Source organism: Numida meleagris, chromosome 1 (assembly GCF_002078875.1).
Source record: "Numida meleagris isolate 19003 breed g44 Domestic line chromosome 1, NumMel1.0, whole genome shotgun sequence".
Lineage (NCBI taxonomy): Eukaryota > Metazoa > Chordata > Aves > Galliformes > Numididae > Numida > Numida meleagris.
The window spans coordinates 8,802,942-8,818,270 of record NC_034409.1 but is presented as its reverse complement, the minus strand read 5'-3'; the positions used below and the strand labels follow the sequence as shown (position 1 = coordinate 8,818,270).

The following is a 15,329-nucleotide window of genomic DNA, read 5'->3' as shown; positions in this document are numbered from 1 at the left end:
ATGAGTTTGTTGCAAGCGTATTTCTCTTCTCAATACCAAGTAAACAGAAACTTCACTTAAAAAAAAAAAAAAAGCTAAACTTCATTGACAAAGGTAAACTTTACTGAAATATAGTAACCCATCACTGCATCACTGAACACAACATCCCTGCTCATCCAGACATGGTATCATGCAAGGAAATGGTTCTGTGACACTTTTCTCCAAACCTCAGTCTCTTTAGAACAAGGTTTCCCTACCTCCTCACACATCTTTGTAGGAGGAAAGACAACGAGGAACTGAACATTTTAAAAGGAAAAGTAAAACTGCTACTTTCGCAACTGTATATTTAATAACCTCTATTAGAAGATTCAGTTGCAATGATCTGGATTTTGAAATTAAAATTTAAAAATAAAACACATCACACTTTTCAATGTAGTATGATGTAATTAATCTATGGTAACATTAAAGCTTTCATTCTCCTACAGTCACGTGAAATAAAACTGAAAAATAAGACCTGTAGTCATATCTGTATAAGTTTTCCATTAGAACTGAAATGATATCTGTCTGAACTCCAAAGCTAGGCTTATCTCTGTCAGAAACTACAAGAAAGGTGTCAAGATTTTTTTCTCCAGTAGGTATTATCTGAATATTGACAGATTTTATAATTACACCATAATTCTGTATTTCTGCATGTAAAAGATAAAGAGATTTATCTGCAAAAAACACAGACTTCATATTCTAACATTTGTAAAATGAGAAATTGTCTACTACAGCTTTATAGGACAATGCTAGCATGCACTGGAAAAGTGCAACCACTGCTTACAACAGTTTAAAAAAAATTAGAATTACTGGAATTCAATGTGTGTCTCTTAAAAGTGCCTGAGAGTATGTTCAATATTGAATTAAGTGTAACAGAAAGTAAATAATGGAGAAATATCTACATTTTATTTATTTTCTTCAATAAATTATCATTAATATACCAAAAAAATGAACACAGAGAACAGAATGAGAAACATAGTATCTACTATGTTTCTGCCATGACTGACATTTTAATTGGCTCACAAGCGTATGGGGACTGCAGTATGTTTAGACTTAATTTCCACATGTACAATACAGCCATTACAGAAAATCTTTTTTTCTACATCTGGGAATTAGTTTATAGCATTGCAACTGTTGCTCATCTGGTCTTCTGCTGTCTTTGCCATGAACATGTATCTTGACAGAGGAGCTGTGGCTGGACAGAACAGCTAGCAGATATTCTTGTAGTCCTGCTAGGTATACTAGCTGAGAACATATCTCTCCGAGCAGAGAGCAGCCCAAACAACTGTGATTAGGTCCAGAGCTAAACAAAATAGGAATTGCAAACTATGAGTATTTCTTATGTTGAGAAGGGAAAAGCAGAAGCGGAAAGGTACACGAAGTACAAAAACACATGCAAACAACAGCCCTAGAAGCCCTTGCCCAAGGTTTTGCAATGCAGCTGTCAGGGTGCAGCAAAGGCCATCCGCGTTAATGCTGGCTGGGACTTCTCCGTGTTCCTTTTCTATCTAAAGATTATGGTTTGTCCTAATCATGACAATATATTTTGAATACATATTTTTGTTCTAGTGACAACTATTAATTTTCAAGAGCATTTTTAATTGAACCTTTTTGCAGATAGATCTATCACAGAATATACCAAATCTGCACAACAAACTTGACCGTACTTTTGCATAGACAAAACATGAGAGCACAGAATGTATGCATTTATGGTCAACCGATGATAATTTATATAATGTTAAACAACAACCAGAAAGGCTGTAACCTCTCCAAGGATATAGAGAACAAAGAGCACCATCCTTGGAGATGCTTCACAGACAGGACGTTCCCCACCTTCTCCCTCCTGAGGGATTACCATGAGTAAAAAAAAAAAAAAAAAAAAAATCTAACTAAAAAGATGAGATTAAAAACAATTTAAACTGCAGTCTCCTACATCCCTTGAGATGCTGAGTCATCCTCTATAGAAACTTCATTCTTTTTCTCCACCAAGCCAGCCAGACTCCAGCCCAATATGTGAGTATTTTCACAAAATTCACAGTTGCAACAAAAGCAATGAAGAGACTGAGTTTACCTAAGACACGAGAGGAAAAGATTTTGCTTTGCTTTTTAATTACAGGTGAGTGTCATAACTGCTGATTTATTCCAGTGCATTGGCATCACATCAGTATTACTAGGAAAATAAGGAAGCTAGATTTTTTTTTTTCTTTCCCTATCCTATTTTTTCCCTCTACACAATTCAACATGATACAGAAAATAAAACAAATTTCCAATCCCTGAAATGTTTCAGAAACCAGAGTTCTAGTTCCCCAGCCAGCCCTCATCCACATGGAGGCCAAATGCTTTTGTCATATTATTAATTCAGTCTGCTCAAGAGGTTGTGGTTCTCTTGCTAGAGGAACTCTGCTATGAAATGCAGTGCCAGGAAATCTGACAAGTGCTCTCCCTCCTAGTACAATATTTTGGAGAAAGAAAGCACAGAGCAGAAGGCGGAATCTGTGGGCTTGGAGGGATGGTTTGCATAACGCTTACACTTTGCGGTGTGGCTGGAAGGAGGAGAAAGCTGGAACATTTCAACAAAATTTCTGTCTCCTATAGCTTATAAAGGACAAGGACAAACTTAGCAAAACTAGAGAAAGCCATGTCCTCACTTCTCTGACTTCTATCTTCAAACAAAGTCTACCTGCAAATTCCAGTAGATTATACATTATAGACGGTGTTGAGGGACATATATAGGAAAAGTTTGGGGGATATGGTAAAACCAAATATTTCATGAGTGTTCAATTTCATATGTTGTTTTAAACCATATTCAGGTATATTAATGGATTATCTTTAATACTGCTTTCAGCTTTCAGATAAGTACATCAGTTGTCATACTGGCTACTGGGAGCACAAGCATCAGCTCTTGGGAAGATGACCGAAGCCCTAATAAATTTGAAACCGGTTTCAATTAGTACACAGGAAATTTACTTTGTGAGCCATGACTTGTTTTATTAGTGCCCTGGAGGGCAATTTAGATTGGAAAAAATCAGGAGATCATTGTTTGCCAAAAAAAGAAAACAGATACTTAGCTTTCATCCATAGTCTGGGATACAGCCACGAAAACGAGACTAAAATATTATTGAATATCAAAAAATATTTATCTTTATACATTGAGGTCAAGCATAGTTCCAGAGTGTTGGAAATGACATCCATACCTTCCTGAAGCATGCTGTTAGCTTGGAAGTTTGCCACTTGCTGTTTTTACTTTTAAATGAACCCTATGTAAAACCCTTACTTTGCATTTCTAATAGGTACAATTAAGATACAGGAACAGGTGCTCAAGAAAGCACGAGTCTCCCTAAAATTTCTCATATCTTTACAACTTCAGTCCCAAGTTTTCCATTGGATTACATCAAACACCTCATTTTCTATTTTCCTTCTCTTATTGCTTGTATTCTCAGCTAGCCAGGAAGAAAAAACTCGCATCAAAGGCATATAGGATACAACGAAATAGGTAAAGACTCCTGCCAATGCAAAATCCCTTCTAATAATATGCACAGCAAGATGAACTTTTATGATTATAAAATTTGTTCTGCCAATTGTCTGGCCAGTAAGGTGAAAGACATGACACACTAAATGAAACAGCTCTTAGTATTTTCCCTAACGTAAACAAGCATCAACTACACAAGTGTTCTTTGTGTGTTAACCTGCCTTGACCTCATCCACCTCAATAAGGGCCTCTTGCCATGTGGTCTATAATTTTTCAATATTTTTTAATCATAGCCACGTCAGTGTCTTTCACACTTCAGCAAGCTCCTTCAAATGATGCCAAGCTCAGTTAGATTCAGCAGCAGTAGACCATAGCTTAAACAGCAAGGGCTAAATTGCCATAACTATTTCTTCTGTGCAAGGGAGTAAGAAGTCTCCCCTCCCTTTTCCCCTCCCCACACTGTGACTAACGCTAGGGGAAAAGGACAGAAATATGAGAAGATCCTGGTGCACCTTCAGTAAGGAAAAATATCTCCAAGAAAGGAGCTGAAGTGCTTCAGTCTTTTCATTAAAACATTTACTGTAAGGCTGCAACTCCAAACAAATATTCAAGTAATCTACCCTAAGGTTTCATTTGCACAGTGATTGTGGTGCAATTAGGTAAAAGAGGCTGCTCTAGAAAATACTTTGGAGTATCTAAATAAAACTAGTGCTCAAAGCCTACCTTTGTGAGAAGAACCTCTATAAAAAGTGACCAAGAGTACTTCAAAATTCATACAAGTAGAAGTTACCCCATAATTGACCATCATTCCTCTAACAATGGGAACATTAATAATTCCAGAGGCACCCAGTAATGAATGTCTGGGTATACACAGGTTTTGTAAGAGTATTAAAAGTCTTCCCCATTTGAAGTTTCCACCATCAAAGTTTTTGTTTCTCACATTAAACACTGGTGCAGTATCTGAGTTTTTATTCCTGAAACTATTTCAGACATGCAACTATCCATCCAAGAGCTTAACTCGCTAGAGGAAACTCTTGAAAATATTTCCTTCTTCTGAACAGAAAATATACCAGGCACAATAACAGCATTTTCCCTCTGACTGCAGTTATAATCCAGAGCTGTCTTACTGCTCTGTCACACATCTACAGTCTGGCCACACCCTGACACTGAGGCAGGAGTATCACAATCTTCACATAACTTGCAGGAAGGGGGAGGGACACTGGTGTGTCCATCAGCTGAAATTCTCCAAATTAAAACAACATATGCAAAGGCAATCCTGACCTGCCAGGTCTGACCTCAATAAGCAAGCATGACGTTATCAGGTCAAGAACAGGATCAGAACTGTAAAGTACATCACAGATTGCACCTATGCCTTTATATATGGTGTCCATCTGCACCCATCAAATCAGCCACAGTTTGATAGCAAGTTAATCAAAACTAACATCAAATCCTGTGAATAAATTTCAACACAGAATGTCTGTAATTTAAATACATTTAAAAAAAATAAAAACAATATATATATATATATATATAAACCTCACACAGCAAGAAGTGCTTAAATGTCAAAGTAAATGTATCCACTTTGGTTGATGCCTCCTTTGACACTCCTAAGGGAAAACAATTTTAAATTTGAAAAATAGAATTAATTTGCAGATAAAAAATAAAGATTTGCCTACACAGTTTAAAAATAAACGAGAACATAATCAACTACCAGAGCATTGCTTTAAGGTATTCAAAGCCTTGACTATATAACAACAAACATGCTAAATTCAGTACGATTTGGGAAAGTGCATGGCAGGGGGCTTGTGATGAAACACAGTTGTATTGCTCTTGTATAAAATATCAGTCTTTTTGCTGTAATGAAACAAAGTCATCCTGGTTTGCAACTGCAGTTTGTTAAGGTTGTCTCATTAATAGAAAAAAAAAAAAGGCCCTCCACATGCATCAGTTTTATTAGAATGAAGTTACATCTCCTTATAAAGGCAATCCTAGCCATAAGACATCGAACCAAACTAGTTTCAATTTTTGAAACATTATAGCATGGTTTTCCTTTGGCCCACTCAGTTAATCTTGCATAGGAAATGGGGAAGGTGGGCAGGAATGGCTACTTGGAGAGGGGACGTGCAATATGAATAACATACAGCACAGGTGTGGAATATTGCATGTATAACTGTATGGCAAAAAGCAGCAAGTAAAAGCACACGCCAAGGAACCTGATCTGACGTTAGCAAGAGTGCTGTAACACAGATGTCAAGCTGCCTATGCCTAGGAGCTAAACAGAAGAACTATGCATGTTTTTGCCTCACAGGTCTACTCAGATGCAGATGTGGGCATTCACAAAGGCTAACTGCAGCCAAGGAAAGTTAATTAGAAAGTCAAGTTCATGCTGAAGTAGCTCAGAACACCTAACTTTAAACCTCAGCTCAGAAGAGCCTCACTCCCTTCTTTGGATTAACTGAGATAATTCACTTGCCTACTCTAACTTTAGACAGTGTGAATTCCCCCTTCTCCATCTACTTCACTTTTTTTTCCCCTCTCCATTTTCTTTTCCTGAAAAGTTGCTAGAAAACTAAGTCTTTATACAAGTCATTAAAGAGAACCTAAGTGGACCTGCGATGCACTGGTGCATAATTTCTACTGGCAATATAACCAACTTACCACTGCCTGATGTATATCACATGAGTACAGACATCTTGGACTACACTGTCCTGCTCTGGGACCTTGAGCACATCCTGCATCAAGAGGTGCCAAAGAGTGAAGAGATTGGAGATGGGAAAAGAAAAAGCTACGTACAGCCTTTTTAATGCTCTCTGTATGGAATTCATCCCTGAAAGATGAAGTCCAAATGGAACTAAAACCAGTTTGGTCTACAGTTGTTTCATACTGTTCATACTGAACACCTCAAATTGAAGATCGCTGTTTCGAACACTTGTACTGTGGCAGTTAACACTGTTAAATTTCTTATGACAGATGCTAAGGGATCCTACAGATTTAGAGGATACATTTCATGTTTCTATATGTTCCTGCACAATGCCTAACATTCCTTGGAAAATCAGTTAGTAACATTCCCACATAAAATTATGCTATGTCTTGCTTGTTACATATGAGTACAGCTAAGGAAAAGAAACAAGTTTCTATATTTGAATCATGACTTACAATTCTATTGAAGTGCTCAGGCCTTGTAAGTGTAATTGACACAGGATGAACTACACTAAGTAATTTTTTGAAATAAGAAAGAGGTAACTGAAATCAGAGGTTTCTTTTCTTACAGAAACATATTACAAAATATTTGCTGAAAGACAGTCTAGCATTTAGTTTTAAAGAGATGTCAGACAAATCCCATTCAGTGGAAGAAACCAGTGTAATGAACCCACCCACATCACACATTAAACAGAAGCCACCATGCACATTTAAAGTAATTAAGGACACTGTCACGAAAACCTGAACAAAGCACAGGGAAGTAATTGGAAAACATTTTCATCACTTCAATAAGTTACGGAAGCAAGACTCAAACTGGGTGCAAACCTACTGACTTCATTCAAGATGTGTCTGCAGAGGCTGATGTAAACTATCATAAAAACAAAGATGGAATTCATAAGAAATACTTCTACAGATTTTATGTTTTCTTAATCCTAATCAATTATTTGGAAAGATAAAGTGTTCTAAGTATATCAAACAGGTTTAGGGCTCCAACGAGTTAGAAATCACTACACAAGCCCTGTGAATATCCTGCTAGGCCAGTACTCTCTGGACTGTAAAGTAAATTATTGAATTTGAGTTTAGAACACTAGATCTAAAGTTTCTCTATTTCCTGTGATGTTTATGCACATCACTAAACCATAGCCAATAACATACAACAGCTGAAGAAACCATCTTCTTCTTAATTATAAAAGAATGAGTGATATTAAAATATTGTTATCATTATATTTCTGTTAAACATCTATCAGCACTTACTAGAGATACAGCAACAGCTGTTATTTATGCAGTTTTGTCATCTGGACAGAACAGCATTCTGCATCTGTCACAAAGTTTCTAATTAAAATTGTGTTAAAGAGATTAAGCTTTTTAGCATCAGATGTAGAAAAGATCCAGAACTGATTTCTAAGCTATAAAAACATGAATTAAATGAATTAATGTCAAAAAGTTTATTACTTGCTTTTCTGTAAGCTAAATTGCAAGCATCACAGCAAACAAACTGGGAAAAGAGGGGGAAAATAAAAAAATAAATAAAAGGCTTTAAGATTCTCAAGAGGGGCATCAGAAGTTTAAGCACCCAGCATTATTAATCCCTTCTGAAATTTCTACTGCAGGTGTATGCATTTTTTCTTATGCACACGAAGCCCATTCCAAAAATTTGCAGTCATGTGTAGAATGACCACTGATTTTAAATGTTTTTGCTGGCCTACCTCCCTATGCAAGAAGATGCGTGTACCTTTTTCAAACATTTTCCTTAAGCAAATGTTTTATGGTTCAGAGTGACTTGAAGACTGACCAACTGACCCACCCACACGCACATATACTAACCTTCCTTACAAAAATACTCATCGGTTCCTCATTGCTTGTTCTTGTAGACTACTCCTGTTACTTCAAAGCCAATCACAGAAGCCAAACTACCAACTACCGCCGGCTGTTTTTTTTTTTTTTTTTTTTTTTTTTTTTTACAGCTGAGATTTCTCAGTCCTTTATAGGCACCATTTGACCTCTTTCCAGCTGCCTCTGATAACTGAACATGGGCAGCCGAGTCCAGCACTACCTTTTTGCTCCCTGAACTACTACTGAAAGGTACAGACCACCCTGTTACATGTTCTCTGAATAAAACAGCAAAAAAAAAAAAAAAAATTAAAGAAAAACAACAAAAAACTGCTCATTTTATTATTTCTTACAAGAAAAATAGAAAGAAGGGAGTAGAGAGGGACTTTTCGTGGATATGATTGCATTTACTTCATAGTCCAATTTAGAAATAAAATCTTGAACAATGAGCTATGGCAGCCACATTAAAATTTTAAATTAAGCAGATATTTCACATACACTTTATTATGTTTGCTTTGTCTGTGGAAAGTTCTACAAATGAGAGTTCTACAAATGAAGAGTTTGGGGGGCTATTAATTGGACCTACACAGACTTGAAACAAATTCAGATTCAGCAACTCTTCATGCATCCATGAAGCCATTTAAGGCTTTTTTTCCTCTTTTTTTTTAATACTCCATGATCACTATATGTCATATACAATATATTATGAGAAAAAGTCATAGTGATAAAGGTAAGAAAAAAACCCGTAAGTGCATGCTGTCTGAACTACTAAGCTTAAGAGGACAGAAGACAGTCTGGAAGGAAGGCTTATATCTCCTTGGGATAAGGATGTTTATATCCATGCCAACAGCTGGGAGTGGCTTTCTTAGCTGAGAGGGGGAAGTGAGAGACCGAAGACTTATCTGTTTGTGGCTTGGGCAGACGCTCTTGACAAGTGCAGACAGCAAACACAGAAAGCAATAGGAAAGGAGGTTGTTCTAGGTAACCTAGGAATCCCAGTACTGACTGGGAAAAGGAACTTAATCTGAAAGATACAGTGGGTGGGGGGTAGGTTTCAAATGACTGTATTTTAATTTCCTTCACTGAAGATCTCTGAGCTTGCTCTGGTCTGTCATGATGTTTTGTTCAAACGAAACTTTGTTTTGAAGATTATAATTTTTTTCTTAGAATGATGATTAAAAAGGTTTGGAAAGGTTCATCCCAAAACTGTCTTACTTGAGTCCTATCATGACATCTCATCAAGTATACAAAGCTTGATATATGAATGAATACATTTTCAGAAAGATATTTGACGTTAACATTAAACATCAATATTTCCATAAGAAAGTAGTCCTCAGTGGTGATGTTTGGCTTTGCCCCATTGCTAGGACTGTTTGTCACAAAGCCTTGAGACAGGTGGAAGCAGGATTTAAATGCTATGTCAAACAAATTTTTGCGTTTGGTAGAGATAAATGTTATCCCAGACATAATAATTTTATGAGTGATAAAATCTGAGAGAACAATATGGTATAAGCTATTGTAAATGTAATTTTTTTACCTAAATCATCTACAAAGTTGCATTTGTGAAAATGCAGCTTTTGAAAATTAGACTCGTGTACAGGCAAAGCTTCTGCCTGTGTTTGGATAAAGTACATTCAATTCTCATAAATAGGATTAAATTGTCTCCAGTTGTCACTAACATTCTCAGAAGCTATATTAAACTTCTTATTGTGTGTGTGCGCATAAAGTTTTGGAACACTGCCAGCAGGGAAAGGGATGTGGAGAAATTTCACTGTCTTTGAAATTGTTGGTGAAAATGAACACAGGCATTTTCAGAACTGGCCTTATTAATGAAAGCCTTTACTGTCTGGTATATACAAGGGCAAACGTATTATTCGCAATTAAAAACAGCTTTAGAAAAGTGAAGGGGAAAGCCTAACAGGAGGTTTCTGAGGAGGAAAAAAAAAAAAGCAACAGAATTTTACATTGTAGCTGAATTAAAATAAAAGGTAGCCAATGGCTACCTTTGGGGACCAAAGGTCTGAGAGCAAAGTGCTGCCGAGTCCAATGAGGCCTTTATCGTATCCTTCTCATGCTGTTGTGGGGAAATGCTAGAAGTTTCCCAAATCCAATCCAAGGTGAACATAATGATAAAAAGTTTTGCTCCCTGCATCGGCTGAAGCAAGAGTACTATGATAGAGGAGAATAATTGAGATTCTTGTATCAGCAGAGACTAAATTGACTGTAATAGGCTTTGGAAGTTTCTTTTATCCTTGAGCAGAGGTCTCCAATATATTTGATATTAAATCATTCTGGCATTAGCAGGAGACCAGACTTACACTTGATCATTTTAGTACGTTGCAATATCTGGTACCCTTTGTCTGATCCATATTTTTAAACTCTTTGCCTTATACTTTCTGTAGTCCATGAGCTACTGTTTTGACTATATATCTCCTATATGTGTCCATTTCAGTAGGTTTTAAGATGGAAAAATTAACTTTTCTGATATCTGGGAGAGAAATAGTGCCATGCATAAAACAGTCATCTTGTCGTCGAAGTACTAATTTCCCACTGTTTGAATACCCCAGCAAATAATGAAATTTAGAGAAAGAAAGTAAAAAACTTCTGCTAGTGCATATTAGAGATTTTAAAAGAATAAATAGTAGTTTCTGAACTGATATCTTCAATAAGCTCTATTTAAATCTTTTAACATTTATTTTATTCCCATATAAGACAAATCAGTTATCATAATAATTATTCTGTTTTGATCTCTTTTGGTTTATTCCTTCAAAATAAAATTGCATGAAGTGGAGTAGCTACATTTCTTCCATATGCAAAATTGCATATGATATTTCTGATCACCCTGTGATAAATGTTCTAGGACGAACGACAGAGATGCAGTAGCAGATAAAACTGTAGATAACCATAATGTAATGCTGAGGTATTTGACTTGTAGCAAAAGCAATGAATGAATCCATCTCCCATGCCTCCTACTCTTGTTAAACTTCCTCCAGTCTCATCTAAATACACTGTTGCTTAAACGTCACCACATAATTTTGGCATGACTGCAGAATTACTAATAGACTACTCTGTTCTCACTGTTGCAAGACCTTCCTTTTCTTTATTAAGTCAGCTTTCCTGCAGATAGATGTCACAGGACGTGCAATTTCCTTCTGAAAAGGTCATTAAATGTGACAAATACATAAGCCCAGTTTGCTTCCTCCCCAAGGCAAGGATTCAGAAATTTTACAGGAGTCTCTTATGTAATATCCCTTGCTAGTTTGGCAGGTCTAGCCAGCATTAGTAGCATAACATGATTTGGTGAGATATATCTTTGAAAGTCATTCATTACAACTGTGTAAACAAAGACCAGCAGAGGGGAAAAGATCCACTATTTTAAGTTCTTCAGTGAGTGAGGCTTTTTTAATTCAGTGAAATATTCTGCTTCCATGTTCTGCCATTCCTCGCACTGCATAGATGCTAATTGCTGATCATTAAATGATGCTTCAGTCACATTCTTAACCCTTATTGAAATGCAGTCAATAATAAAGATCTAGGCCATGAAAAACTCAAGTAGTAAATACCTTAGCAATATAAACTTGAAATCAGTGGAAATCTTGTCACAGACTTCTGTGCAAACATTTCAAGAGCTTCAGGTATTACTGTGTTCATAAACACATCATTTGGACGTAAATGTGAAGTCTTACATAAAAGCTTTGAACACAACCGATACCTGTTTTAAAGAAAAGTGATCTCCTGGTGATTTTCAACATTTGATGTTAGCTTAATTACATGTTTTCCAAGGAGCAGTGACACTGTCCATGATGTCATCACTATATGCCTTGACTACAGTTGATATTCTCATTGGATTCTTTATGACAGTAACATAAAGTTGCAGTTCTTACTAACCATTAGAAATGTGTTGTTAAAGATTAAAAAGCATTAAAGAAAAACAAACTACAAATACAGCTAGCTCTATTTATGTGCATTAATCTGTTGTACAAAATTTCTTTAAAAACTTAATTTCTGTTATGTTTAATTCAAAATTTAAATTATATTTTATTTTTAGGAAGACTGCTGTTCCCTAGTTAGAAATAAGGCAAATTAAACCATTTTTCTGACATCAGTAACAACTCCAAGCCTCTGCACAGGAGAGACTGATAAGGATTTCTGTAATGAATAATAAGAAACCAAGTCAGGTAGATGTCTAGCTCTTAGAAAGCTTATTGGAAAAGAAAATATGAAAACAAAAAATGCTATGCTAGAGCAGAATATCATCTTACAGGGAACAGTATTTTTTTTTTTTAAATGAACAGAGTTTATTCTCTGATTCCGTTCCGTCATAAATCATATAGACAGATGTGTGCCTTAGTCACGCATCAAGGTTGATTAACATTGCTTTAGGTTTATACAACACAGGCTAGGGATTTGAGTTTTTTTATAGTAACTTTTTTTTTCATTTTTGTACTAGAGAAAATGTAATATTGCATGCATTTTTTCTGTTACAGCACATCTGTACAATAAAAACAAAATTTACATCATGCAGTTTTATGCTCTTATGCAGAAAAATCTAGTCATAACTGGGTCTGCTTGTTCTCTTTCTAAGAACATGGTTTGGGAGAAGTCCTCACACAGCTTAAGATAATGTCTAAAAATTTTTGGTTGTATGTTCTGCTACCCACATGCCTATATATTTTTCATGTTTTGAAAACTGGTTGATAAAAAAAACCTTAGGATATATAAGTATTTTGAAAACAAACATTCACCAATTTAATAATTAAGCCCCATTGAATTCCTGCAGCCATGAGTCAAGGACTTTTACATCACAGGGTGTGTATAATGTTTTTAACTTCATTGTACCAGGCTGGCCTGAACTAGAAGTGGGGTTCTTTCTTGCAACAGTTCTTCACCAAAGAAAACTTTGTGGGACAAGGATATACACATCAGGGATAGTGACCTGACCTCAGCTATTATAGATACCCATAACTGGCATCAAGAGAAGATTAACATGAGGTTGCTCAATATTTCTATTAAACAGAGTTCAGTTGTGACATTAGTCATGGGTATAAAGTAAATTTTGACTCTGCTTTGGAATTCAAGTTCTCTAAGTTATCTGCCAACTCCAATAAAATGACAGAAAAATGAGATTGTTAAATTGCTCGAAGGAGTGAACACATGGCTGAAACAAAGAAAACTAAAGATTTATCTGAGGAATGGATAGTGAAATGATCAGTGCTCACTGGTGTTTGAGTTTTACCAAATTAATTCATTTAAAAATGAAAAACAAAGTGAATATCTAATACGTCATTAAAATAGCATTCATGTCATATCAATTTTAGACATGAAATGTTTGAGGGATGTCTCTCTTAGACAACCACATGAAAAATATCACCATCACAAGGCTGTTTTCTTGTTTTGGTTTTCCATTCCACAGAAACTGTGAAAACGTTAGACTGCTTCAAGTTTGTGAAAGGAGAGCATTTCTAATGTCAGTCTCAGAATCAAGAACTGATTTTGTCCAGGTACAATATAGTTTGTAACAGTAGTATCTTAATGGAAATAATATCTAAAATATCTTAATAACATTTCAGTTAGAAATTTCCTGATGGGTCACACACTGTTCTTAGTGTATTTAGTTTTGTTTTTTTGTTTTTTTTTTTTTTACTCTGAACAGTCGTAGGACAACAATTTCAACCACTTTTTACTTAAAATGTCAAAACAAGAAAAAAAACACTATTGGAAAAAAAAAATCAGAGTAGTTTAATTTTTTTTTCAACAAGAGTGCATTTTTCCAAATAACTGTGATGTTTATGCTCACCCTGAGTCACACTGGAAGGAAAGGAGGTGCTAATATCCATGATCAAATCAGTTCATAAATTTACTTCATTGCCTACTCACACCATCAACACTTGCTTTTCCACTGAATTTGTTTCTCATTATTTCCTCTCTTCTACCTTACCCATGAGTGGTTTTAAATCTACATCAACAGAAAAATGTTTGCAAAAACATCCCCGTGTAAAGAAGTATTGTAAAAGGAAGGTGACTTACCTTTTAACAATTCTCCCTCAAAACAGAAAGATTTTGTGCTTTTTTTGAGCAAGAAACTCTTCTCTGAGGCTCTTCTCTTCCCTTGCCTGTCTTACACTGTGGCTTTAATCTCTGCCATCGTTATAATTTCCTTAACCAAGGACTATGATGTCACAACATTTTCATGTTATGAGGGACCTCTTTGGGTTCTGGATATAATTACTGCTTTTCTGGGTGTAGCCATACAGTTGTCAAAGAAAAAGAGGTAATATAAAAATAAGGAAACAAGCTATAATGTCTAGTTCTTGGCCCAGTTGTTCTTTATGCTGATATTGTTTGAATACCAAAGTCTCTGGCTTCTTAACACACAGCAGCTCTTTATTATCTCCTGAAGGAATCAGAAAGTAAACAGGTGATTGACTTAATTCACCTTTCCCTACTGAAACCTGTTATTGGTTGAAACGCAGGAAGAACCGGTATTTCTACCACATCTCACTAACATGCCTAATCAACTTCTTTCCCAATTCACCAGAAATTGAATATTAAAATTAGGTATAATGTAGGTCTATGTGCTGACACATAGTAAACAAAATCTGTTTTTCAACCTTCCTTATGCCGATGAATGTACTTTTCAGGATAAATAATTTCTGCAGCTGCAAAGCCACTGGCAAATTGTCAAGCAATGCAAGCACTGCATGAAGTAACCTTTTCACTGTGAGCTTCTCTATTGCAGTGAGTTGGGCAATCTGTTGCTGTAGATTTTTAAAACTATCTTTCAGATGCTAATATCATTTCAGCTGGGGCTGAAGTTACCCAAAAGAATAATCCTGAAGAAATTAGCCTCTCGGTCTTCTATGCAAACTGATCAAGGCTGAAATCAAAGCTCAGCATAGATCAGGAGAATTTAACCAAAAGGCACATTTCACCCATTGAATGCCACAAATGTTTGCCCTGCTGGAGTTTTCCACATCTTCCCAAAAAGCCACAGATGGGACAATGGTTTGTCCAAGCAGCTGTGCTAGAACTGAATAATCCTTACTCTCATGCTCTGGCAATGAATGTGTATCTGATGGCAGCCCTTATTTAGGTAATCTTATGTGCTGTCCTTCCCTCTCTGCCTATGCTGAGAACTACACAGCTAAACATAGAGTAATTTCATTCTCTATCTCTTACAAAAGGAAAAGCGTATCTATGCAACTTACGCTGTGATATACATAGCTCAGTCTTGACAGTCACCTGTGAACTGGAATTGAGTGTAGTTAGAGTAGATATGCTCTGTGTGGCACAGAGAAGTGATGAAATTCTC

At 36.0% G+C, this 15,329-nt stretch overlaps 1 protein-coding gene across 1 annotated transcript in view; it reads right to left on the bottom strand.

Annotated features, from left to right (window-relative positions):
* SEMA3A (semaphorin 3A) overlaps positions 1 to 14,319 on the bottom strand; it is a 253,424-nt gene extending 239,105 nt beyond the window's left edge. The window contains exon 1 of the mRNA XM_021384444.1: positions 14,045 to 14,319. The gene's annotated coding sequence lies outside the window, so the exon portion shown is untranslated. The remainder of the gene's footprint in view (positions 1 to 14,044) is intronic.